Source organism: Neophocaena asiaeorientalis, unplaced genomic scaffold (genome assembly GCF_003031525.2).
Source record: "Neophocaena asiaeorientalis asiaeorientalis breed wild unplaced genomic scaffold, Neophocaena_asiaeorientalis_V1.1 scaffold504, whole genome shotgun sequence".
In the NCBI taxonomy this organism is placed as follows: domain Eukaryota; kingdom Metazoa; phylum Chordata; class Mammalia; order Artiodactyla; family Phocoenidae; genus Neophocaena; species Neophocaena asiaeorientalis.
In genome coordinates this window covers 538,622-565,003 of record NW_020174438.1, presented here as the reverse complement: position 1 = coordinate 565,003, position 26,382 = coordinate 538,622, and positions in this window count along the sequence as shown.

The following is a 26,382-nucleotide window of genomic DNA, read 5'->3' as shown; positions in this document are numbered from 1 at the left end:
AATGGGAAAATTGAGGCCCAAGAGTCACACAGCTAGTAAGATCTCAACATGTGACATGTGGACTGTCTGATTCTAAAACTTTTTTCTTTCCCCTTCGCACGACCAGCTCTTAAAGCAAGAGAATTACCAGAATAAGGATGTTCAAACTGAGGTTAGTAGAGTGAGCCCTGGAGTTCCTTGGAGATACCCAGGGACTTCTCATGTAGGAACGAAGATGCTTGGTAAGAGGCAAGATGGGTAGGCTGGGCTTTGGGCTGTCCCCTCATTCAATCAGATCAACTCTGCTGTTATCAGTTTTACACATTGAGATACAATGTAATATTTCAATAGGAAAAAATGGGAAGTGGTTCTGCTCTTGAAGGCTACTAGACTGGAATCTGACCTCCATGTCCTTGCAGTTCTGGAAGTCTGCTCTAGTTGTGCTCAGTTAATTGACCAATTCTTCTACTGCCTCGGTTATCCACTCAGTGTGATCATGGGCTTTGGGAGGGATGGTGTTCTCTAGAATGAAAGAGACCATCTCAGTTAGTGAGTGATGCAAGAATATTACGACAGAGAAGAAGCAAGAATCTTCAGGAACTTATCTGTACCACAGACAGAATGTAAGCTGCTGGCAGAGGGGAAGTCAGATTCATGTTGGAGATGGTGGTAATTGGGCACTAGATGGTGGAAGTTTCTACAGAAAAGGAAACACTCACAGCGGTGATGTGGGTATGAGGAGGTACACAGATCTTTTGAAAGTCCTCCCTTTCAGGGACTGTATCTGGTTAGGTTGCTGGTATGCTCCCTTCTGAGAGTCTGCCAACACAGGACACTGATTGGCTCAGAGTGAGTCAATAAGATACTTTCAAAGTGAGCCGAGCCCTAGAAAGTAAAGGAGATAATAACTTTGAAAATTTTAAGTCAGCACCTCATAGGCTACAATGTCTGGGTGAGTCATTATCTTAACAAAGGATAAAATGAAAGCTACATCTTCTCTTCATTTGGAGGACACTCTTATTTCTGCTTCCCTGAGTTACTCCTTAGTAATCCCTCAAGGGAGAATATTAAAAATAGCCAACATTGGGCTTCCCTGGTGGCGCAGTGGTTGAGAGTCCGCCTGCAGATGCAAGGGGGGACACGGGTTCGTGCCCCGGTCCGGGAAGATCCCACATGCCACAGAGCAGCTGGGCCCGTGAGCCACAGCCACTGAGCCTGCGCATCCAGAGCCTGTGCTCCGCAGTGGGAGAGGCCACAACAGTGAGAGGCCTGCGTACCACAAAAAAGAAAAAAAAAAAATAGCCAACATTTATTGATGGAGTACCTTAATCTTTACAATAAGTAACTTATGTAACAGAGCCTCAAAATGTCCCCCCATTATTTCTTATCCCTTTCGCAGTAGCAGGATTCCCAATTTTTAGCTGTGCACAAGGCTGCCTGGAATTTCCCAGTCTCTCTTGCAGCTAGGTGTGATTGTGTCTATGGGATGTAAGCAAAAGTGTTGTATGGCAGCTTCTGGCAATTTTCCTCAAAATTGGTACATGCCCTTTACCCCTTCTTCATCCCTTTGTCCATCCTGCTACCTGGAACACAGATGCAGTCTTGTCACCATCTTGGGCCATGAGGGTGAGGGCCACACAGAAGGAATGGAGAGCAGTGAGATGACCCTGCGTCCCTGAGGACATTGTGGAACAGCTCTGGATTTTCTACTTCAGGACTTTTTCTTTTCTTTTCTTTTCTTTTCTTTTTGTGGTAGGCGGGCCTCTCACTGTTGTGGCCTCTCCCGTTGCGGAGCACAGGCTCCAGATGCACAGGCTCAGCGGCCATGGCTCACGGGCCCAGCCGCTCTGCAACATGTGGGATCCTCCCAGACCGGGGCACGAACCCATGTCCCCTGCATCGGCAGGCAGACCCTCTACCACTGTGCCACCAGGGAAGCCCTCTACTTCAGGACTTTGAGGTGAGAGAAAAATTTTAAAAATATTTTTGAAAGCCCTTATATTGTAGTTCAGTTTCTTACAGCCACTACGATTCCAAATCGATGTACCCTATGTGCTATGTACTATATTATTCCAGTTTTGCAAATAAGAAAACTGTGGGCTAGCCAGATTAAATCATTTTCCAAGGTCACCCACCTAGTAGATGAAGGAGTCAGGATCTGAATCCTGATTTTTGCCAAAGCAAAATGTGTTTTCCTCCTTTTCAGTGTTCACTTTCAGACCCTGAGGATGAGAGACTCTTGACCCTCTATGATAGTCAAGAGCCTTTCAGCAAACCCCCTGACAGTGTCTGGTCATGGAACTATAGTCTTCAACTTGCCCCTCCTTCCTCTCTTTCAAAAATAAAATTCATGAGTCACATGGGTCATGGTGAGGCTCAACTGCATGTCACCTTGAGAGTTCTGGGAGATCACAGCCACCACCAGGGGTCGATTTGCATGAAGACTCTTAGGCCTTCTAAGAGAAATGGTAAAAAGGACCATGGAAACTAATGATTGGGACCCTAGACAGATGGATGATACCTTTGAATAGAGAGGGAATGATGAAATAGGCCCTAATCCCAGGGGGAGGGCAGAAGCCTGGTGCTGGAAAAGCAGAGGACTATATGGGTGAGAATGGGGTGATGGTGGGCAGTGGAAGGGCATATCCATCTCACCATGCGCACAGACCAGATAGGTGAGGGAGGCTGAGGTAAGCGGTATCACAGAATGAGTCCCAGTCCAAACGTTAATTAAAAGAGGTTCATGGCCATCTGTATGAATCCAAACACACTTGTTCAGATGCCAGACTACCTAAGGCTTGTTGAAAAAGGTTTCACTCTTTTTTAAAAATATATATTTTATTTATTTATTTATTTATTTATGGCTGCGTTGGGTCTTTGTTGCTGTGCGCGGGATTTTTCTAGTTGTGGCGAGCAGGGGCTGCTCTTCATTGAGGTGCACAGGCTTCTCATTGCAGTGGCTTCTCTTGTTGCGGAGCACAGGTTCTCAGTGTGTGGGCTTCAGTAGTTGTGGCACGCGGGCTCAGTACTTGTGGCTCGTGGGCTCTAGAGCACAGGCTCAGTAGTTGTGGCGCACATGCTTAGTTGCTCTGCGGCATGTGGGATCTTCCTGGACCAGGGCTCGAACCTGTGTCCCCTGCGTTGGCAGGAGGATTCTTAACCACTGTGCCACCGGGGAAGTCCCAGTTTCACTCTTTAGAGCAGCAATTTCATTCCATTTTGGGGTTAAAGAGGTCTGTGGTGTGATCAAGTAGAGCTAACATTGGTAGTGGTGATCAAGGCTGGGGAACAGATATATGTATATGTGTAGCTGATTCACTTCGTTATAAAGCAGAAACTAACACACCATTGTAAAGCAATTATACTTCAATAAAAATGTTTAAAAAAAAAAAAGGCTGGGGAAGAGAGGAGACAAATTGGCAGCAAAAGTAATGCGAAGGGAGAAGGTGCACCCCTTCCTCTTGCCTGCATTTATCTCCCTCAAGGGAAGAATCAGAACCCGTGATGGATAAACAGCAAGTCGTTGGTTTACTTGCACAGCTAGTTGAGACATGACCTGGGGCACATCTGACATGTTCCTTAGGAACTTTGAGGGGATATTAAAAAGGTATGTTTCATTAACCAGGCATAAAAGGAAAAATATTTCATCATTCCGCTTATTTGAGGTACCTAGATTAGTCAAATTTGTAGAAACAGAAAGTAGAACAGTGGCTATGAGGGGCAGGTGGGAGGGGGAAATGGGGAATTGTTTAATGGGTTTGGAGTTTCAGATTGAGATGATGAAAAAGCTCTGGGGATGGAGAGTGGTGATGTTGCACTACAATGTGAATGAGTTTAATGCCACTGAACTATACACTAAAAAATAGTAAATCTTATGTACATCTTACTACACACATAAAAAAGGTATGTTTTCATGTGCAGGGCAACCTCTACCTCTCACTGAGGAGAGGATAACTCAGCCACGTGTAACCTAGCACTGTGGCTAGAAATCTAGTACCTTTTGGCCATTCCTCCCTTCACCCTGTCTTCTGCTATGTTCCTGTATTTAGTTGCTTCTGAAATTGGGTCCCTTCTTCCATTTTTTTTTTTTTTTTTTGCGGTACGCGGGCCTCTCACTGTTGTGGCCTCTCCCGTTGCGGAGCACAAGCTCTGGACGTGCAGGCTCAGCGGCCATGCCTCGCGGCCCCAGCCACTCCATGGCATGTGGGATCTTCCCGGACCGGGGCACGAACCCGTGTCCCCTGCATCGGCAGGCGGACTCTCAACCACTGCACCACCAGGGAAGCCCCCCTTCTTCCATTTTTGACCATTCCTTTTCTCTTAGTCTTAATGTGGATTTGGCTTCTAAGGTTCAATTGCTGACATATATTCCTGGAATACATTTGCTTTTTCCTTCTGTCTCAATTATATTCCAACTGCTCTAGGCAACCCTGTACCCCTGCTCCCCAAAGCTATTCCTCCCTCCTGCACCCCACTTTTGCCTAAGACCCTGCCTGGCCTAATCTGGCCTCCCTCAAGGGCAAATCAGATACCCAATCACCCAGGGCCCCGCTGCTGTCTCCCTTCCCTAAACCCTTATACTCTAAGACTAGAGCACTTATCATCCACACACATCCTTGTGACACCACTTGGGAGGGATGATAAGAGCTGAGACCAGAGCTGACCAGGCCACTCTGGGGATGAGAGGACAGGACATAAACAGACCAGCCCCAAGAGACCAGATAGGCTAGCAGAGAGGCCCGTGAGTGGACGGCGGCTCATGCAGCCAGTCTAAGGGTCAGTGAATTCAAGTAGCAGGACCCACAGGCCATTTTATGTTTTGCTTTCTTTCCTGCTGTAACCCAGATGAAAGCTGAGGTCTCCCTGACCAGTGAGAGCCCAATGAAACTGCCTCAACTACTTGATTCCACAATGTGGAGTAACACAAAACTTTCCTCAGAGTTTTGGGCATTTTCAGCAGCTGATGCTCTCCTGACTCTCTCTGCCTCCAGGCATCTGTGTTCAATCATACTGGCTCTAATTTACCCCAGGACAGCCCAAGTTTTCCCAAGAGCTAGAAAACTCAGCTCTTTCACCAGTTCCCCCCAACCAAAAAGCCTGTAGGTCTTACTTAGTGGTAAGTAACATTACCACTGTTTTACAAAGGAGGAAATTGAGGCACAGAGAGGTTAAATAACTTGCTCAATGAATATTTGTAATCTGGTGAACTGTTTTTGACTTTTTTTGGTGGAGGGTGGGTGCTGTTACATTGTACATACTCAGCCCACCACCATCTTGCAGAACTTTCCCTTCTCCTTTCTCTTCCCTTTTTCCATCCCAGAGGCCCATCCAAATCTCAGATTCATCTTCCCTTTTACACAGAAAGGATTTTCACTCTCCCTTTTTTTCTTTTTTTACTATTTATTTAATTTATTTATTTGGCTGCACTGGGTCTTAGTTGCGGCACAACGGGATCTTCGTTGCCACATGCAGAATCTTTAGTTGCGGCATGCGAACTCTTAGTTGCAGGATTAGGAACTCTTAGTTGTGGGATTTAGTTCCCTAACCAGGGATCAGACCCAGGGCGCCTGCATTGGGAGCACAGAGTCTTAGCCACTGGACCACCAGGGAAGTCCCACTCTCGCTTTTGGATTCTAGCAGTTATCAAAATATTTCTTCTCAAGCAGTTAATTCTCCCGTAATAGGAACACTAGTATTAACCTTTAACATAATACGATTTTCTCTACTCTTACATTCTTTAAGTTTTAAATTTTCTTAGATCAACCAAGCCAAACACTTTCAAAATAAAAACTATCAGAGTCACTCAGAATAAAATAAGTTTAAAACTTCCCAAACAGACCCTATATGATAGCTTTTCCTATATTTAACCCACATGGATACCCACTTTCTCCAGCCTCCTTAGATCACACAGCATGGCCTAAACCTGGCTGTATACCTGGCCTAAATCTGTCACCTGGGGATCTCTGGGAGATAGTCCTGGACCAAACTGCAGAGATTCTAATTCAGTAGATGAAGGTAGGGTCTGGGATTCTGCATCTTAACAAAATTCCTCAGTGATTGTTTAATAACACTGATTACACTGGCCTCACTTCAAGGGCTCTATAGCCACATGTGCCTACTATATCGGACACTGCAGATACAGACCATTTCCATTACTGCCTAACAGTCTAGTGAATAGTGCTAGTCTAGACCATTTATTGTCCATAGCACCTACTGTGACGTTCAGCAGTGTGGCTCTACCCCCATCTTTTCTCCATCTTCCAGACTCCTCCCACACTCCATGTGGACTGTCACTCCGTAGGCAGGAAACTCTCCTACGTCCTCAGCCCCTTCTCTGACTGTTGCCCCTAGCTCTTGGCCTTCAGGGCCAGAATATGATGTTGGGGTCCTCTTTGCTCCCTGTAAGTGCTGTCAAACTCTTGTGAAAGACTCAGCCACTTGGAGGCTAGCGCCATTTGGCTATGATCACTCTCCTCCTCCTTACTTCTTTATTACCAGCCTCCTGGTCATCTCACTCATTTATTGAACACTCATTCATGTGAACTGGTTCACAGTGTTCCTGTTTACCTCAGACTTTGCCATCATCTCGGATAATGCCAATTTCCGACTAACAATTGGCCCCTCAGTTCTTTGACCTTCTCATTTCCAATTAAAATGTTAAGGATAAGAGAACACTTGCTATGTGCCAGGCACTAGTCTGAGAAATCAGCATGTCATGTATTAACTCACTTGATTCCATGACAGCCGCCTAAGATAGGTCACTGTTATTATCATCTCCATTTTACAGATGAGGAAACAATTAGGTCTGCCTGTGGTTGTGCTGCTACTGAGTAGCGAAAGCAGGATCTAAACTCAGGCACTCCAGTTCCAGACAGCATATGCTTTACTACTGCTCCACTTTCTCCTTCCAATGATAGTCTTCTATTCAGGCTCCACTACCCATTTCCACTGTCATACACTGAACTCTACCATCCCCTCCGCCTGTATCATCTTCAAATCACTCATTCGGGCATATCATCCTCTGATCAACTTCCTTTTCCTTGAGCCGGTCAATAAAAACAACATAGAAGTAACGGTAATACTAGCAAACACTTATATAGTCTAAGTGCTTTTCACATGTTAACTCATTTACTCCTCACGACATTTCTATGATGAAGGTAGGTATTATTACTACTATTTTACAGATGAGGAAATTGAGGCACAGAGAAGTTAAGAAACATGTGCAATGTCACAAGCTCATTGGTGGCAAAGCTAGAATTTGAATCCAGTCAGGCTCGAGAGTCCACATTCTCATCTCTTGTGTTAAGAATAATAAACCTGGACTTGTGGGCAAAATCATTATCATCTGGGGTTTTTTTTCCCCCCAAATATCCATGCCTATCCTCCAGTTCCAAGTGTTTGCTTGTTTGTTTTTTGTTTTGAAAGAGCCTCATCAGGTGATTTGGACATTTATTTCACATTGAGAATCACAAATTAGATCATCTCAGCAGCCTTCCAACCTGATGTTCTGGTCTAGTTTGACTCCCTGCTATCCTGCCGGCCTTGGTCAGGACTGCTTCACACAAATAGGTGAGGGCTGGGCCTGAGAGTGGAGGCAATGTGACCAGCACAGTTGAGTGAAAGAAGCCTCAGTATCAATAGCTTGGAGGGGCTGAGGCAAGCAGGGCTGGACCGATTTCTTGATGCCTACGTAATTTTTGCTATTTTTTTTCTCATGTCCATCTGATTCAATCCAACAGCCAGGAAGAGGAGCAACTGCTTAGCTGTGGATTGCTCAGAGCAGCAAGAAATTTGTCCTCATTAATGTGACAGCTTCTAAAACAAGAAGAAAGCAGAATGAAAGAAGGAAAGCAGAGAAGGTAGTCTTGGCATAGGTCCAGGGGAAATGCAGTCTGGCTGAAACTGTTCAATTCCCTTGGCCAGGAAGCAGCAATCTACGTAAACAGGAAGTAGAGAAGGTTGAGGGAGAGGGCAGTGGTTAGTCGGTGAGAACAAGAGCTGACACCAGATGGGTGTAAGTGGTTATATGCAAAAGCAATTCTGACATAGGCCAGGACTCTGCATATGAACTATCCTAGCTCTCTCCTGAGAGGCCTTGTTTCACCAGGGTGTCTGTGTAGTAAGTGTTGTGTCCTGTTCTCAAATGGATACATCTTTGAGCACCTGGCTTTTTTGCTAGTTGTCTGCTGGGCATAATTTATCTCATTTAATAGTCTAAACACTTGTGGTGATGGAATTATTTCCATGTTTTTAGGTGAGAAAATTGGCCCAGAGAGATTGTTAACGTGCCCAGATTCATTTGCGTTATACCATGTATAACATAACCATATATAACACTTTTGAAAGTTGTCTTCTCTTCAAAAAGTGACTGTTAAGCATAACCTATTAGAAAGAAGTTATCCAAGTTTTCTAAGGATGCCATAACAAATTACCACAAACCTGCAGGTCTAAAACAACCACCAGCTTGTTTATTTTCTCATCATTCTGGAGGCCAGAAGTCTGAAATCAAGGTGTCGGCAGGGCCACACTCCTTCTGAAGGCTCTAGGGGAGAATACTTCCTTGCCTCTTCCAACTACGGTGGCTCCAGACATTCGTCTTGTGGCTGCATATCTTCAATCTCTGCCTTATTCTTTGTCCCTGCTTCTTCTCTTCTGTCTCTTATTAGGACATTCATCATTGGATTTACGGCCCACCTAGATAATACAGGCTGATGTTATCTCAATACCCTTAACTTAATTACAGCTGCAAAGACTCTATTTTCAAATCAGGTAACATTCACAGGGGCCAGATGTAAGGACAAGGACATAACTTTTGGGGAGCCACCATTCAACCATCTACCAAAGGTATCATTATTAATATATCCATGCAGATTTTGTAGTGTTTTAATAACAACCTCCTGCATTGGCAGGCGGACTCTCACCCACTGCACCACCAGGGAAGCCTGAGAGAGATGTTTATTAGACACTTATTTGCATGGCCAGATCCACATTCTTTAAAAGAATAAACTTTTCCAAGATGCAAGTCTTTCCAACCACCCCTACGCATCTTCCCAAATCTTAGGTCTATCAGAATTTCAGGGCAAGTGGGGAGTGTATCACAAAGACATATGTGTTATGAAAATACCCATCAAGTGAAAGTGATATACTTCTACCACACATGGTTGAGAATTACTTCTCTGAGGGAATGCTATAACCCTGGCTGATAGGTGAAGGAATCCTCAGGTTATGTTGATTGCTCATTGATGAAAGAGAGAGAAAAATATGACAACAGTAGTGATCATGGAGGAAAAAGTTAGATCGATCTGAAGAACCTCAAACTCAAACAACAAGGCTGGACAGAAGGGCCTGACTACTATAAGGGAGTGACACTGTTGTCTATGTGATCTGTCTGAAATACAAATGTAGTCATGTCACTCTCTCCTTGAGGTCTTTCAGTGGCTCCCTAGGAATACTGAGTAAACTCCAGATTCCTTCTCACAGCACACTAGGACTTTGTGAGTTGTCCTCTATCTACTTTTTAAGATTCATCTCACCACTCTCTCTCAAAAACTGTCTTCTCCTGCCACACCAAAATTCTTGTTATTTCCCAAACAAGTCATGTCTTTCATTGCATTTCTAGCCTTGACCATGCTGTTACATCTGCTTGGAATCCTCTTCTCTCTTCTCTGCCTGGTAATTCCTGCTGGCACCTCAAGACCAGTTTTCCTTGCCACCTATCTGCAGTCCTTCATTATCAAGCCTCCCTGCTCCCTTCCATGAGTTGGCACCTCCCTCTACTGTGATTCCAAGTCACTCCTTTCATGGGAACTGTTGACCTTGCCTCCCATCCAGCCTCCCTCCAATACTTTGAGAGCTTTTAGAAAGAACCATGTCATATTCATCCCTAAATCCCCAGTGCCTAGTAGGTGCTTAATAACTATTTGCTGAATAAATGGAAGGACTGATCAACATGGCTTCAAGTCTGAGACACTTGTTTTGGTGATAGTGGACCAATTGGACAAGTTACTTAACTTCTATGTGCCTCAATTTTCTCTTTTGTAAAATGGGCATGTTAATAATAGTGCATACACCACAAGGTTGCTTGTAAGATACAATGGATTATGCAAGCCCTTAATGAGAGTGATCAATAAGCATTATCTATTTATAACTATTAAGAGACAAATACAAAAAAATGTAATTTTGTGAAGTGGTAGATACATTAACTAACCTTATTGTGGTAATCATTTTGCAGTAGATACTTGTATCAAATCAAGTTGTTACACAATGTTATATGTCAATTATATCTCAATAAAGCTGGGGGAAAGACTCAAATACACCAATGAACCATTTTCTGAACTGAAATAACAGTAAATTTTTTTTTTTCTAGACCTGTATTAGTCAAGACTCTTTCAGTTACAAATGACAGAAACCCAACTCAAACTAGCTTAAGCAAAAAAGAGGGCTTAATTGATTTGTTTACCTGAAAAGCCCAGGGTTATGTATACCAGCTTCAGTACAACTGGTTTCTGGGGCAAAAAGTGACATGAGGGGGCTTCCCTGGTGGCGCAGTGGTTGGGAGTCCGCCTGCCGATGCAGAGGACGCGGGTTCGTGACCCGGTCTGGGAAGATCCCACATGCCACGGAGCGGCTGGGCCCGTGAGCCATGGCCGCTGGGCCTGCGCGTCGGGAGCCTGTGCTCCGCAACGGGAGAGGCCACGGCAGTGAGAGGCCCGCGTACCACAAAAAAAAAAAAAAAAGTGACATGAGGACTTGGCTTCTTTTTAATCTCTCAGTTTTGCTTTCATCTATGCTAATTTTATTCTCAGGCAGTTTCCTTTTGTAGAAGCAAAACAGTAATGTCAAACTTTCATTCCCACAACTTAACAACCATGGTAGAGAGATCCAGCAAAAAGTCTGGCCCCAATTCTCACTGGCCCAAACTGGATCACATGCTTTTTCCTAAACCAGTCACTTCCTCTCTTTTTGTCTAGACCTGGATCCCGTGCCTACCACTGAGTGAATAGTAGGGCCTTTCCACAAAGACAAATTAAGGTGTGGTGACCAGAAGAAAAGCCATGGAAGCAGACAGGGACAGATTCAGGTTTTGTGGAGCCCGGAGCTTCATAATTTTCAGCCTCTCCTTAATAAAAATAATACAAAATTACAAATTTGAAAATAAGTATGAAAGTGAATTTGTTTAGAATGAGAAAATAAGTCACAAGTTACTGAAATATTGGAGATTCAGTTCTTTTCTGCTGAGGTCTCTTTAGGCAATTGACCAGAAATGCTTATGTTTAAATGCCTCTTGATTATAACGTGGTTTCCTCTCCCCATCTAGAGCAATCTCTAACTCCTAGAGTCTCCCAGCCCTTACAGGGACCCATGCAAGTCAAAGGCTCTGAAGCTTCCCAATAAATCCACCTCGGGACCCAGAGCAAGAAAAAAAACAACAGATGTCTATTTCCTAATAGCAAATTCCTTGTTTTAAAGAATGAACATATATTCAAATAATTCTGCTCAGGCCACCACGTCTGGGGAACCTTGGGTCTTGGCAGAGCAAGTGATCATCATTTTGTACTTTGTGGCACTGGCCAAACCCAGCTGGATTTTTGCTGCGCTGATTTTAACAGCTCTGCACTCACGTAATTCAGTGCTTTAAAAGGCCATGTTTCGTTTGGCACTGATGCCTTCAACAAACTAACAAGGACTGTTGGCCCCAGGAGTCAAAAGCTGAACCTGTCCTCCCACAGCTCCTGGCCATTTCCTAATTTCCTCTTCCTTCTCCTTCTCATCTACCTGTTTTCGCACTTCCTACTTCTCTTCCTCCTCCTCCTTTTCCTCCACCTTGTCTTTTTCCTTCTTCTCTTCCTCCCTGACTGTTTTGATAGCTCTTTGAGTTCAGACAGTACATCACACATGAGGCCCAAATTATGAGCAAATTCCACTGACGTCAGGCCATTTGTCCATCCAGCGAATTTGGCTCGTTTTTTGGCATCTCTAAGCTGTGTCCATTGGAGACGCAGACAAGTGCCTTCAGGGCAACAGAGGCACTCCAGATGGCGGTGTTCAGATAGGTTCCCGGCACACTGCCTCCCATCTGGGCCAGAGCTCTGAATGCCATAGGCCACCCTCGGTACATCCCCACAGCTGCTGTTGACTCTTGGAAGGAGCGTAGCAAACATGCTGTGACTTATCAGGTGAAACCTGCAGATGATTAACTCTGGGCCCATTATATGCTGCATTTCCACCCAAGCGGACTCCAGGCTGGGGGTAAAAGCAGGGTAAGAGAGAGGGCGGACAGAATGGAGCACTGGGAGTTTGGCAGCAATTGTAAATGTTTTCCCCAGCAAAGGAGACACATCAATAGGAGGGAAAAAAAACATGGTTTCAGGTCCCTGCTATTTCACTCATTACCTGTGGGAGCTTGATAGATCGTGGTAGATAACTGCCAAGCATTCTTTCCCACACTTCCACTTCTGGAAACAGCAGCTTCTTTCCTTTGGGGCTCTCCTTTCCTACTCCATATGGCCTCAGGGCTCTGTCCTCCTACCCCCCAATCCCTCCTCTCTCCTACCCCTCAGTGATAGAATGCAGCAGGGCCAATTACAGTGTCACAGGCCCTTGGACATAGCAAATAAGCACATGAGTTATGCCAGCCCATTGTAGTCCTTCCTTGAAAGTTTTCAAAATTTCTAAATTGGATCAAAGTTATATAAGGATATTAATATAGTTTACAACTCCAAAATGAGGGAGAAAGGAAAATAGCTGTCACTCTAGCTGGGAGAAATGAAGTTAAAAAGCTATGCCTCCACTTTTCTTAATTACTGCCGTAGCTACCTAGATTTATGGGGGCAATGTGGGATTACATATATGTGAATTTTCCTGGCAGCTGAAAGTTACCCTTCAACAGTAAAAGGACCTCTTTTTTTTTTTTTAACCATATTATTTTCAGAGTTTTCTAAAATGTTTTATATACTTCGCTGACTTTTGAAATGGGAGATACCACATTTAACCTCTTCTGGATGGCTCAGGGTCATCAAAATGAACTTCAGCTAATAGGCTGTGTGATAATATGGTTTCGGTTTTTTTTTTTTTAAGATTTGTCCCACTCTGCATTTCCTAACTCCTTCCTGCTCACCCAAGCACCACAGGGCGAGCTCCCAAAAAGAATGAGGCTCATTCATAGCCAAAGCTCTGATTCTCTTCCTGTCTTGCATACCCCTTCCTGATGTGTTCTTGCATTCCTCTGGTTCCTGAACTTCTGTTTGCTTCCTGCTTTTAGTCCAGCAGTTTCCCCTTAGATCTCACCTGTGATACAGCTGCTCTGTGACTGACCTTTGGTCTTTTTCCTCATTTGCCATTCTGCCTCTGCCCTTGGGCCCTGTTCTGTCTCCAGCTGACACTTGTACTGAGCCAGGCTAGGGTCCCATGACAAGGGATCAGATGTTAGTACTCCTGATTCCTTTCACATGGTTAAATGGACTGGGATCATTTACCATAGAGACAAACAACCTTACACACCACCATAACCCCAGAGTAAGACTTAAAATAGCTGGGAGTGGAAGAAGGGTTACAAAAAATATTTGTACTACTGCAGAGGGCATATTGTAATTGGGCAGTGCAGGTATCAGTTTTCTGGGGAGGGTCATTTACCATTTTTACTGGTTAATTGGGTTAGAGTAGCTTCTTTGGAGTTGTCAAATTTCCAAGCCTAACAGCTAGGCTTGATCACTGGCCCCTGTCTTACCCAGGACTAGCTTTCTCTTGTTCTCCCCCTGCTGACCCATGAGCCCAAGGACACCCAGGTTATAACATTTTCTTCTGCTTCAACAGACTCATCTCTTCATCTCCATAAAAATGGTTTAAAGATGAGTTAATAAAACAAGAAAATGTATATATATATATATATATATATATATATATATATATATATATACATGTTGAAAATGGATCTTATACTTCCCAAGGGTTAAAGGGAGCTTACACACTAAAAGTATCATTCTGAAGGAATGGAGGCTCTTAGTTAAAGCTATAGGGAAACGTTGCAAAGGATGAATCATGCAAAATTAAACACTTCAGTATAAACTGCTCAGTCCTGTATTAAGAACTTAGGAGAACGCTGACCAATCCCATGTTCTCAATGGCCCGCTGAGCAGCTGCTTCTCCTCCTTTACATGGAGCTGGCCCATCTGCCTGTCCAGCCACAGAAAGCACTTAAGACCCCAGCCTGGAGGCCCCACCTCTGATATTCACCTAGAAATTTCCCCTCTCTTTCCACCTCTCCTGCTTAACCCATGCTCATTTCTGCTCACCCTGGCTCTGGGATCTCATAGCATGCTTTTAATGCAGTGGTCCTCAACCCTGGTCACACATTGGAATCATCCACAGAACATTGAAAACTTCTGATGTCCAGGCCCAAACACAAAGCAATTAAATGAGAATCTCTGAGACTGAGGCCCAGGTATGAAATTCCCCCCCACCCCCTAAATTTCAATAAGAAGAATTTCAAACATACAAGAAAGTTGAAAAAAATTTACAGGACACCTATATATCCACCACCTAGATCTTAGCATTAGCATTTTATTATACTTGACTATCCATCTCTTAACATTTCATTGCCACATGTTTATCCATCTATTAACATTCATCTAACTAACCATTAATCCATCTTATTTTTAAATATATTTTATTTTATTTTTATTTTTATTTTTTGGGCTGCACAGCTTGCAGAATCTCAGTTCCCCGACCAGGGATTGAACCCGGGCCATGGCACTGAAAGCCCGGAATCCTAACCACTAGGCAACCAGGGAACTCTCTAAATATATTTTGAAGTAAATTAATTAGCAGGGAGAGGACAGATAGCAGAAGCAAAAAGAACTACAGTCCGGCAGCCTGTGGAACAAAAACCACATTCACAGAAAGATAAAGATGAAAAGGCAGAGGGCTATGTACCAGATGAAGGAACAAGATAAAACCCCAGAAAAACAACTAAATGAAGTGAAGATAGGCAGCCTTCCAGATAAAGAATTCAGAATAATGATAGTGAAGATGATCGAGGACCTCGGAAAAACAATGGAGGCAAAGATCGAGAAGATGCAAGAAATGTTTAACAAAGACTTAGAAGAATTAAAGAACAAACAAACAGAGATGAACAATACAATAACTGAAATGAAAACTACACTAGGAGGAATCAATAGCAGAATAACTGAGGCAGAAGAACGGATAAGTGACCTGGAAGACAGAATGGTGGAATTCACTGCTACAGAACAGAATAAAGAAAAAAGAATGAAAAGAAATGAAGACAGCCTAAGAGACCTCTGGCACAACATTAAACACAACAACATTCACATTATAGGGGTCCCAGAAGGAGAAGACAGAGAGAAAGTGCCCGAGAAAATATTTGAAGAGATTATAGTTGTAAACTTCCCTAGCATGGGAAAGGAAATAGCCACCCAAGTCCAGGAAACACAGAAAGTCCCATACAGGATAAACCCAAGGAGAAACATGCCAAGACACATAGTAATCAAATTGGCAAAAATTAAAGAAAAAGAAAAATTATTGAAAGCAGCAAGGGAAAAATGACAAATAACATACAAGGGAACTCCTATAAGGTTAACAGCTGATTTCTCAGCAGAAACTCTACAAGCCAGAAGGGAGTGGCATGATATACTTAAAGTGATGAAAGGGAAGAACCTACAACCAAGATTACTCTTCCCTGCTAGGATATCATTCAGATTCGATGGAACAGTCAAAAGCTTTACAGACAAGCAAAAGCTAAGAGAATTCAGCACCACCAAACCAGCTCTACAACAAATGCTAAAGGAACTTCTCTAAGTGGGAAACACAAGAGAAGGAAAGGATTTCTTTGTTTACAAAAACAAACCCCAAACGATTAAGAAAATGGTCATAGGAACATACAGATCGATAATTACCTTAAATGTAAATGGATTAAATGCTCGAACCAAAACACACAGGCTTGCTGAATGGATACAAAAACAAGACTCATATATATGCTGTCTACAAGAGACCCACTTCAGACCTAGGGACACATACAGACTGCAAGTGAGGGGATGGAAAAAGATATTCCATGCAAATGGAACTTGAAAGAAAGCTGGAGTAGCAATACTCCTATCAGATAAAATAGACTTTAAAATAAAGAATGTTACAAGAGACAAGGAAGGACACTACATAATGATCAGGGGATCAATCCAAGAAGAAGATATAACAATTATAAATATATATGCACCCAACATAGGAGCACCTCAATACATAAGGCAACTGCTAACAGCTCTAAAAGAGGAAATCGACAGTAACACAATAATAGTGGGGGACTTTAACACCTCACTTACACCAATGGACAGATCATCCAAAATGAAAATAAATAAGGAAACAGAAGCTTTAAATGACACAATCGGCCAGATAGATTTAATTGATATTTATAAGACATTCCATCCAAAAACAGCAGATTACACTTTCTTCTCAAGTACGCACGGAACATTCTCCAGGATAGATCACATCTTGGGTCACAAATCAAGCCTCAGTAAATTTGAGAAAATTGAAATCATATCAAGCATCTTTTCTGATCACAACACTATGAGATTAGAAATGAATAACAGGGGAAAAAATGTAAAAAACCACGAACGCGTGGAGGCTAAACAATATGTTACTAAATAACCAAGAGATCACTGAAGAAATCAAAGAGGAAATCAAAATGGCTGGGCCCCTGAGCTATGGCCGCTGAGCCTGCGCGTCCGGAGCCTGTGCTCCGCAATGGGAGAGGCCACAACAGCGAGAGGCCCGCGTACTGCAAAAAAAGAAAAAAAAAAGGACAACCTGAAAGAAATGGACAAATTGCAGCACTATTTACAATAGCCAGGTCATGGAAGCAACCTAAATGCCCATCGACAGATGAATGGATAAAGAAGATGTGGTACATATATACAATGGAATATTACTCAGCCATAAAAAGGAACGAAATTGGGTCATTTGTTGAGACGTGGATGGATCTAGAGACTGTCGTACAGAGTGAAGTAAGTCAGAAAGAGAAAAACAAATATCGTATATTAACTCATATATGTGGAACCTAGAGAAATGGTACAGATGAACCAGTTTTCAGGGCAGAAATTGAGACACAGATGTAGAGAACAAACATGGACGCCAAGTGGGAAAGCGGCAGTGGGTGGGGGTGGGATGAATTGGGAGATTGGGATTGAGTTGTATACACTGATATGTATAAAATTGATGACTAATAAGAAAAAAAAAAAATAAATGCAACTCCAGTGGAAAGGGGATTTAAAGCTTCAGTAGTCATGTTCCTGAGTTTCATTTGCATGGATTTGAAAGCTAGTAGGAAGCGGCCGCATAGCACACGGATATCAGCTTGATGCTTTTTGACCACTTAGAGGGGTGGGAGGGAGACACAAGAGGGAGGAGATATGGGGATATATGTATATGTATAGCTGATTCACTTTGTCATAAAGCAGAAACTAACACACCATTGTAAAGCAATTATAGTCCAATAAAGATATTAAAAAAATTAATTAGCAGGGCCTAAGGAGAGGGGGGGAGCCATTGCTTAATGGCTACAGAGTTTCTGTTTGGGGTGATGAAAAATGTTCAGAAGTCGATAGTGGCGATGGTTGCACAACACTGTGAGTGTAATTAATGCCACTGAATTGTATGACTGGTACACTTAAAAATGGCTATAATGGTAAATGTTACCATACACAGATGTATGTATGCATATATATGTATGTATTTTTTAAACCATAAAAAATTTTTTAAAGTAAATTGCAGGTAATGGTGTATTACTTCCTAAGCCAGGATAGTGTGTATGTGTTTGGTTTTTATTATTCTTTTTTTAAATTTTTGGCTGCATTGGGTCTTCGTTGCTGCACGCGGGCTTTCTCTAGTTGTGGCGAGCGGGGGCTACTCTTCAGTGCGGTGCGTGAGCTTCTCATTGTGGTGGCTTCTCTTGTTGCAGAGCATGGGCTCTAGGTACGTGGGCTTCAGTAGTTGTGGCTCACGGGCTCTAGAGCACAGGCTCAGTAGTTGTGGCCATGGGCATTGTTGCCGCACAGCACATGGGATCTTCCTGGACCAGGGATCGAACCTGCGTCCCCTACATTGGCAGGCAGATTCTTAACCACTGTGCCACCAGGGAAGTCCTTCATTATTCTTTACAATGTACACATATATTACAGTTATTGCTGAAAAGAAAGATTTTTTTAAAAACAATGAATAGTATTCTTTACCTGCAGGAAAATTCTTAAGTGGTTCCTTCAGGAATGCCTTCTCTCTTTTCTTTGCCTACAAGAAATCTTCCTTTCTTTAGGAATCAGTACAACTTCCTCCTTCTGAGGAGTCTCTCCCTTGCTACTGCAGCCACCATTAATCTCCCTTTCTTTTGAATTTGCTTAATATCGTTACCATTCTTCCTAGCCCACAATTAAATACTATTTTATTTCATCGTCCTTTTCATTTCATGTGGAGAGATAGCATGCTTGCCCTGGTTTCAGACCCACTCCCATGCTTCTCATGCTCTGCTCTCACAGTCTCTCTTGTTCTTTGGTTCTTGATAGGTTAAAGCAATACGAAGCACTGTCAAAGATTGGAAGCAGAGGAAGGGAGAAGCCAGGGTAGTTCTCACTCTTTCTTTCCCTGCTTCCTGTGGAAGCTGGCAGGGTCCCTGTGGACAGCCCCTCCCTTCCTGGCCCCAGCTCTCCCTTGGGCAGTTCCCCCCATGGTTCTAGCTTCCTCTGCCTGACACCCTAGGCTTCTGGGCTCTGGTAACATCATCTTCTCCCAGTATCACTCATGCAACAAGGGGAGCAACCTCCCGGTTTTGCTAAATCTCTGAGCTGCTTCACCATTCTCTATTTGGTTTCTTCACTCTTCCTTTCATCTGTGTAACTGATCCTCTGTAAAAAAAAGTCCCTTCCTCTGAAAGACCTGTTTATTTTCCTGGCTAGATCCCAGCTGATACAAGTATAGTGAAAAGAGCACAGGCTTGGAAGGTGGAGGGATCTAAGCTTGAATTCTGTTGTTTATTCTATGAACTTGAACAAGCCATTTAACCTCGTTCTGTAAACTGGGAGTCAGAACACCTACTTCACTGTGTTGCCATGAGTGTTAAACGGCACGCCTGTACCATAGTTAGGATTCAGTCAATGGTAGCTGCTATTATTGATTTATGAACTCCTTGACAGTATGGCCATGTTATTATTCTCTTTGAGTCCTAGTGCTTACATAAAGCGCTTGGCACATTTCTGCCTTTTAAATTTCATTTCATCAGCAGCTTATTGAGCACCTGCTATGTACTAGCAAGTGTGCTAGGCACTAGTTCTAGAAAACATGATGAAAATAAAGCCCTGGCTTTCAATGTGCTTACAGTCTAATGGGAGCAAGAGAGGGGACAACAACTAAGTCTACAGAAAAGCAATCTGACGAACACACCAAACAGAGGCGTGAATGATACTGATGGTATGTGGCTGAAGGAGTGAGGTACTGACTCTGCCAAGGGATATCAGGCACAACTTCAGAGGAGTGGGAACTCTGCTGGCTCTGAAGGAGGAGAAGAGGTCCAACAAACAAAGAACGCAGGGAAGGGGAACTTAGGTTGAGGGAATGGAATGAGCTTAATGGTGGAGCTCTGATCAAGCGTGTACACTCAGTACAATTTGTACATTTAGCATCTTTAATGGGAATTTGTGGAGGGACACCTCGAGGAAGACCTTGAAACCCTTGCCAGCTGCTGGACATGAATTTGATTCTAAGAGTAAAAATATCAACAGAAAATTTTGAGGAGAGGAGTGATTTGATCCAACTGTAACTTAAGAAATAGTACAAGGGAGTTTGGAGGACTTTTAGCAATTTCCTGCTATAGTCCTACTGTAGTATAATTCATGACACTTGGGGATTTCTTGATATGGGGGATGAGCAAGACAGTGAGTTAAAATTGGCTCTAAGGCAGCATTTCTCAATCTATGCAACAGAATAGTATCTCATGAATAACAGCAACAGTTTTAGCTAATTTTTATCAGCGTACTTAGAAAAAGATATATGTACATTCTTTACACTGGCCTATACTTATAAGGTTCTACATGATCTTGATCTCAGAGGGACAGCAGTGAGCAGTCCTGAGGTGAGATCTTAGCTCCCTGCCCAAGAATTGGACCTGGGTAGCCTGGATGAAAACCTGGAATCCTAGCCACTATACCACCAGGAGCTAGAGGCTAGCAGCAAATTTCCCCTGGCTCTTACCCCCATTTAAAGCAAGAATGTTTCAAGGAGGCAAAAACTGTAAGAACAGGTACAAAGTTTATTATTAGAGACACAGCATAACATGTGGGAGAGCACACAGTGAAGCAGTTTGTTTATTTAAGACAGAAGCAAGGCAGAAATACACACCCAGAGAGAAAGTGTATGGGTGACCTCTCTAATGAGGAGGAGTGCAGTAAAGAGGTGATTTAAATCCCTTATATAGGATAGTTCTTCCAGGTCTTTGTTTACATTTAGCCAATTATCTTGTTTCTTTTTTCACACCTGACTGGTCCTAGGACTCTCCCCAACATGCATGTGCGACTTTTTGCTAAGATGGATCCCATTGCAGATGCCTGTGGGGGGTATGTCCGCACTTATTATGAGGTGGCAACTCCTCCCTTTTTGACCCCCAAGGAGCCTTCCTGCGCATGTGCAGACAGGGAAGTTTTCCTTGACCTCAGGAGTGGTCATCTTATCTCTTTATTTCAGCAGAGCTCAGCTTCTGCCACTAACTTAGTCCTTGGAGTGTCTGGGTGAGAACAAAGCTTCAATGTTACTCCACTTGACAAACACCAGCCGTCCAGCCTAGGGGCCCATATATCTCCTACCTTAATCTGACCTGGATGATTTCTCAGACCTTGCTTGACTCTTCCCCTTTCTCAGTATGCTTCAGCTCTATCAGTCACATTTTTCTTGCTTGAATAGGCCAAACTTGGTCCTGACTCAGGACTTTCACAGTTGCTGTTCCTTCTGCCTGGAAGGAACACTCCAGACTTTTGCTTATCCTTACATAATCTGGCACCTGTTATTATTATTATTTTTAACCACTCCCTCTTTTACTTACTCTCCTTTAGGCATTCTAACCCCTTTGCTCCTCCTGGAATATATCACACATGCTCTTGCTCCAGGATCTTTGCACTTGCTGTTTCTTTCTGGCTAGACTTATCTTCTCCCAGATTTCTGCATGGCTCACATCCTCATCTCTTTCAGGTCTTCCTTTGTTTATGTGTTACCTTTTCAGTGAGGGATCCCTGAAACTTTAAAGCTAAGATTAAATATTCTTGGGAGTTCCCTGGCGGTCCAGTGCTTAGGACTCCACGCTTCTACTGCAGGGGACATGAGTTTGATCCCTGGTTGGGGAACTAAGATCCCGCAAGCCGAGCAGTCCCAAAAGAAAAAAAACGTGAAAAAAAAAAAGAAAATTAAATATTCTTTTCCCTTTTTTTCCTGCTTTTCCCCATAGCACTTAGCTACCATTTAGCACACTATATATATTTCTTTTCTTTTTCTTTTTCTTTTCCTGTACCAGAATGTGAGCTCTGAACGTGAATCTGTTAGGGCAGATATTCTTATCTAATTTTGTTTATTGCTCTATCTTCTGTGCCTAAAACACTCCTGACACATAGTTGGTGCTCAATAAATATTTGTTGAATGAATGGCTGAATGAATAGTAAAGGACTCCAGTCTCCTTCTCATATCTCAGGTCTGAAATAAAATGCCTTCCTCAGAAAGGCCTTATCTCACCCTCCCATCTAAAACTGTCTTTCAGGGACTTCCCTGGCAGTCCAGTGTTTGAGGCTTCGCCTTCCAATGCAAGGGGTTCAGGTTTGATCCCTGGTTGGGGAGCTAAATCCCACATGCTTCAGGGCCAAAAAACCAAAACATAAAACAGAAGCAATATTATAACAAATTCAATAAAGACTTTTTTAAAAATGGGGAAAAAACCCTTGCCTTTCTCATCCTAGTTACGCTTTATAACGTCATCATGTTTTATTTTACTGATAGTGCTCATCATCATCTGAAATCTTTCTATTTATTTACTTGTTTATCGTCTGTCCCCTCCCTCCCCCATTAGAACGTAGGCTCCATAAGACCTGGGACCTTGACACGCAGTAGGTATTCAATAAATATTTGTTAAATGAATGAAAAGATCTGTGCTAAAGGCTTCACATGGATTATTTCACCTCCTTCTCCCAGCAACCCCCATTAAATAGTACCATTCGACCCTCTTTTTCTCAAATGCCGAACAGGGGCTTAAAGAGCTTACACAGCTAGAAAATGATAGAAGCCAGAACTGAGCACAGGCGGTTTAATTCCAGAACTCATTCTGAGTCAGTTTATTTAACAGTAGCACTTTTCAGAGCCTCTCAATCTGCAATCTTCAAGAAAAGGAAACCATATGCGACATTGCCCAAACTATTTGATGGCTGAATCCTCTTTTTTTGTGGCATATTCCTAGAGTTTTATGGGTGTATTTTGGAAAAGTTGCCATAAAGTTTCTAGCCCATTTGACTGGGAAGTTGGTAGAGCTTCATTTACAGGTCAATAACATAACTCTGCTGTAATCCCCTATGGCCTAATAAGCCTAAGAGATGTGGTGGGATGAAGGAATAAAAGTCTTCTCAATGGCAAAACAAAGGCAGCCCAGGGTTACTGTCAAAAGAGCAATAGAAGAGGGAGAGATCTAAGTGAGAGAGATCAAAAAAAAGAAAAAAAGTCCTAGTAAGAGAAAGGCACAAGATCACTTTTCTTTCAGCAAAATCTGTGAATGTTCGGTATGTTGGCCTGAGTAAGTAAGGCTGCAGAAAGTTAAGTTTGTTCTGTAACACAGAGGAACCTGCAGATCCTCTATGGAGGATGAGTAGACATTGGTATTGTTTACTTAACATCTGTTCTCTTTCTTCCTCTTTCTAACAGAACCCCATGTTTCCCCTTGTAATCTACCCTCTTTCACTCAGCCTTGTGCTTCCTTAAGCCAATCGCTTTCCTCACCCATGAACGGTGTGGAAATGAATAGGTCACCTTGTGCAATTCTGGTCAGTGAGACATAAAGGCAAATCCACTTGGGGGCTTCTGGGAAAGATTTGCCTGTTTATGGAAAAGAGACACATGGGGAGAGGTATTGTTGGTTCTGCATGTGATGCCTGGGACTAGACAAAGTTAACGTTAATAATGAGAATGGTAGAGCAGAAAAATGGAATATTCCCTCTTTAGTTCTCTTATGTGCTGCTTTTTAAAAAAAAAAAAAAACCCAGCTAACCTGGGGGCATATTAAAGGGATTACATTTTAGATAAGGAAATAAGTCACTCATTTCCACGGAATAGCATTATGCCATGCATTATTCCGTTTTAGAGTTTCAGCTTTTTCAGGTGACTGTCAGTTGACTGTTTCAGGGACGAGAGGCTGGGCCTCAGTTACGCATGTGGTTTGCACAGGGTGTTGCAACAGAGGAGGGCCAGTGCCAGCTCAAGGATTGCTGCTAAACTGGTAAAAGTGGGATTTTGTTGGAAAAGATATGAGGAGAGTAGCTGTCAGATCCATGGTGTAAGACTGGAGTAAATATCCCCAAATCACTGTAGCCGAGAATTTTAGGGATCCTTCGTGTTCCAACACTTGGTTCTCATCTCTGGATGTCCCCAGCTACATGGCTGTCGGTGGGTCTTGTGAAATTCTCACTTGAAACCCGCAAAGTCTGCTGTCCCTCCACCTCAAAACATGAGACTTGCTGCCTGTGTTCTTGCCTAAGACCTCCAGAAACAGCCTGGAGAAGATGTACATCCTGTCAGACTCATCTCCTGAGTTGTTGGTTACTCTTGGGGAATGGAGACTCAATAAAAATAGAAAGGGGGGGATGTCTCCTTGGCCAGATAATCCTGTCTTCATGCTCCCGGTAAAGCTATCAGACACCCATGGGCTTCAGAGTCTGATTTTAATGGGTTTTTAGATTTCTTTAAGGAGCAGAAGTGAGTACTCCTACCCTTATTCCATGAACTTGCTCAGGTAACTTGTCCAAGGCCTCACATTTAGTAAGTAGAGGAGTGAGGATTAAAATCCAAGTTATCTACCTCCCAACCTCTGTGCACATAACCATTATGCTAAACAAGACCTGTCAATGTTTGTACCAAGTAACTTCATGCATGAGAATATCCTGTGAAGGGCTTGCAGTCAGAAAAAGATAATGAAACTGATGCCCTCCCCACCCACCACCATTCCCCACCTTTCACTTCTACCCAAATTTTAGTAAAGCATCTCGCTCTCAGTATAGAGCACAGATTGCTCACTAGAAATGCATAGTTTCATGCTTCACACCCAGCATAACACAATTAGGTAAGTGTGAGACTATCTCAGGCTCAAGGAGACCATCTATGTGGGCACATCTGTCATTTAGATACGTCCTAGCAGACGCAGAGGATCCAGCAGGACGGAGGAACCCATGAACTGCTAACAGTTTATTGGACAGGGAATCTCAGTTACTATGATGGGAATGATTTCCCAGAAATGGGCACTTGGGCAAAGCTGTCTTAGGCAATGAAAAGGCTCAGCTGTCATCAAACTATTTGTGAGTAGCAAGGAAAGTTGTCTTATTTATCACCACCTCCGGGACATTTGTTTGAGAAAAAAGAGTGAACCTTGTTTCATACTTTCATCCTTGACTTGGTATATTCATTAAGTAGAGAGCTCCATGCCAGGCTTTCCTGCTCCCTTCAAAGGCATGAAAGAATGATAGTTATAGAAACTTGTTTATGCATATAATTTTATATTTTATGATTTTATATATAAGTATATGCTATAGATATATTTATATACTATAACTATAATATTAATATAAAGATTTTATATTTTGTTATTTTACATATATAACTGTTATTATCTTGTAAGTTTATAATCTACAAAATGCTTGCAATGTGACACTTTTTTTTTTGGAGGGGGGAATGGGAAATCATGCTTACAAACTTGGAGTAGCCATATTTAGACAGGTACTAAAAATGACCGTTGGTGATGCAGTGGATGAGGTGGTGGTAAAGTTTAAACAAACAAACTTGGATCGGCAAGACAAGAAGCTGTAGCTGTTGGTCTAAAGTGCAGAGAAAGAGAAAGACAGAATGCAGCCTGCGTTGAGTGCTAGTTGCATATATAGTGAAAGCAGGGACAAAGATTGTGGGTGTTTTTCATGGATTCAGTATAGGCTCAGCCGAAGAGAGCTGACCTGGAACCATTTCAAATTTCACTCAAGAGTTCTCAGAAAGGTGAAGTGACCCAAACAGAGGCTTGGTTTGCCTCTTTCCCACTGCTGTGGGAAGAAGCATAAGTGACCAGATGGAGGTAAATGCTTTGCCTGCAGCACAGGCAGTTCAATGTGGGAGCCTCCAAAGTACCCAGGAAACCACCCATTAGAAGGAGTTAGCTTTGAACATCATCATCCAGAAAGAGAGAGCTTTTAAACTTTTGACAGCTAAAGAAAACCAGTGCCAGGGTCCCTTGGTGCCCATCAGGTAAGACAGTTCCTGCCCCTTAGTTCTTATTCAGCTCCCTTTTTTTTTTTTTTTTTTTTTTTTTTTTTGCGGTACGCGGGCCTCTCACTGTTGTGGCCTCTCCCACTGCGGAGCACAGGCTCCGGACGCGCAGGCTCAGTGGCCATGGCTCACAGGCCCAGCTGCTCCGCGGCATGTGGGATCCTCCCGGACCGGGGCACGAACCCGTGTCCCCTGCATCGGCAGGCGGACTCTCAACCACTGCGCCACCAGGGAAGCCCCTCACCTCCCTCTTCTAACCTTGGAGGATGGGGAGGCAGCCTGATGGCAAGTGGGAAAGGAGGAGCATAGGCACCAAGTAGGGAAATCAAGAGGAAACTGAAGCTTTCTCATTGCAAGCACTTTGTCAAGGGTTCTAACACCATACCAGACGTTCTATATATAGTTTAAACACCAAATGTACCTCAGAATGAGTTTCCTAAAGTAATGTCTTACTTCAAATTCTAGCTCTCTCAGCTTACTGGAAAGGAAAGTAGTCAGAAGAAATGTATTTTAATGTTGGGAAGGGCTTGCTAAGGGTGATTTTTCAGGGGACTTGTGGGAAATCAAACACAAGATCATGCACTGACTTACTCAAGAGAAAGTTAAGCATCCATCTTCTTTTTCCCCTCATAGAGAATCAAGCCACCAGCTCTATCCCTGTTAACAGAGTTATAGAACTAAAACTTCTCTTTGCATTTGGATTTCTGGACTATCTCTTGATACTGATTTCCAATTTGTGATTTTATGGATCTACATCTGTTACTACATCTCTGCATTTTGAACAAATACTTAAAATTCGTTTCTTGCACTTGTAATTAAACAGTTGACCAGCGTAAGTCCAATAAGAATTTAATTGAGGCCAAATAT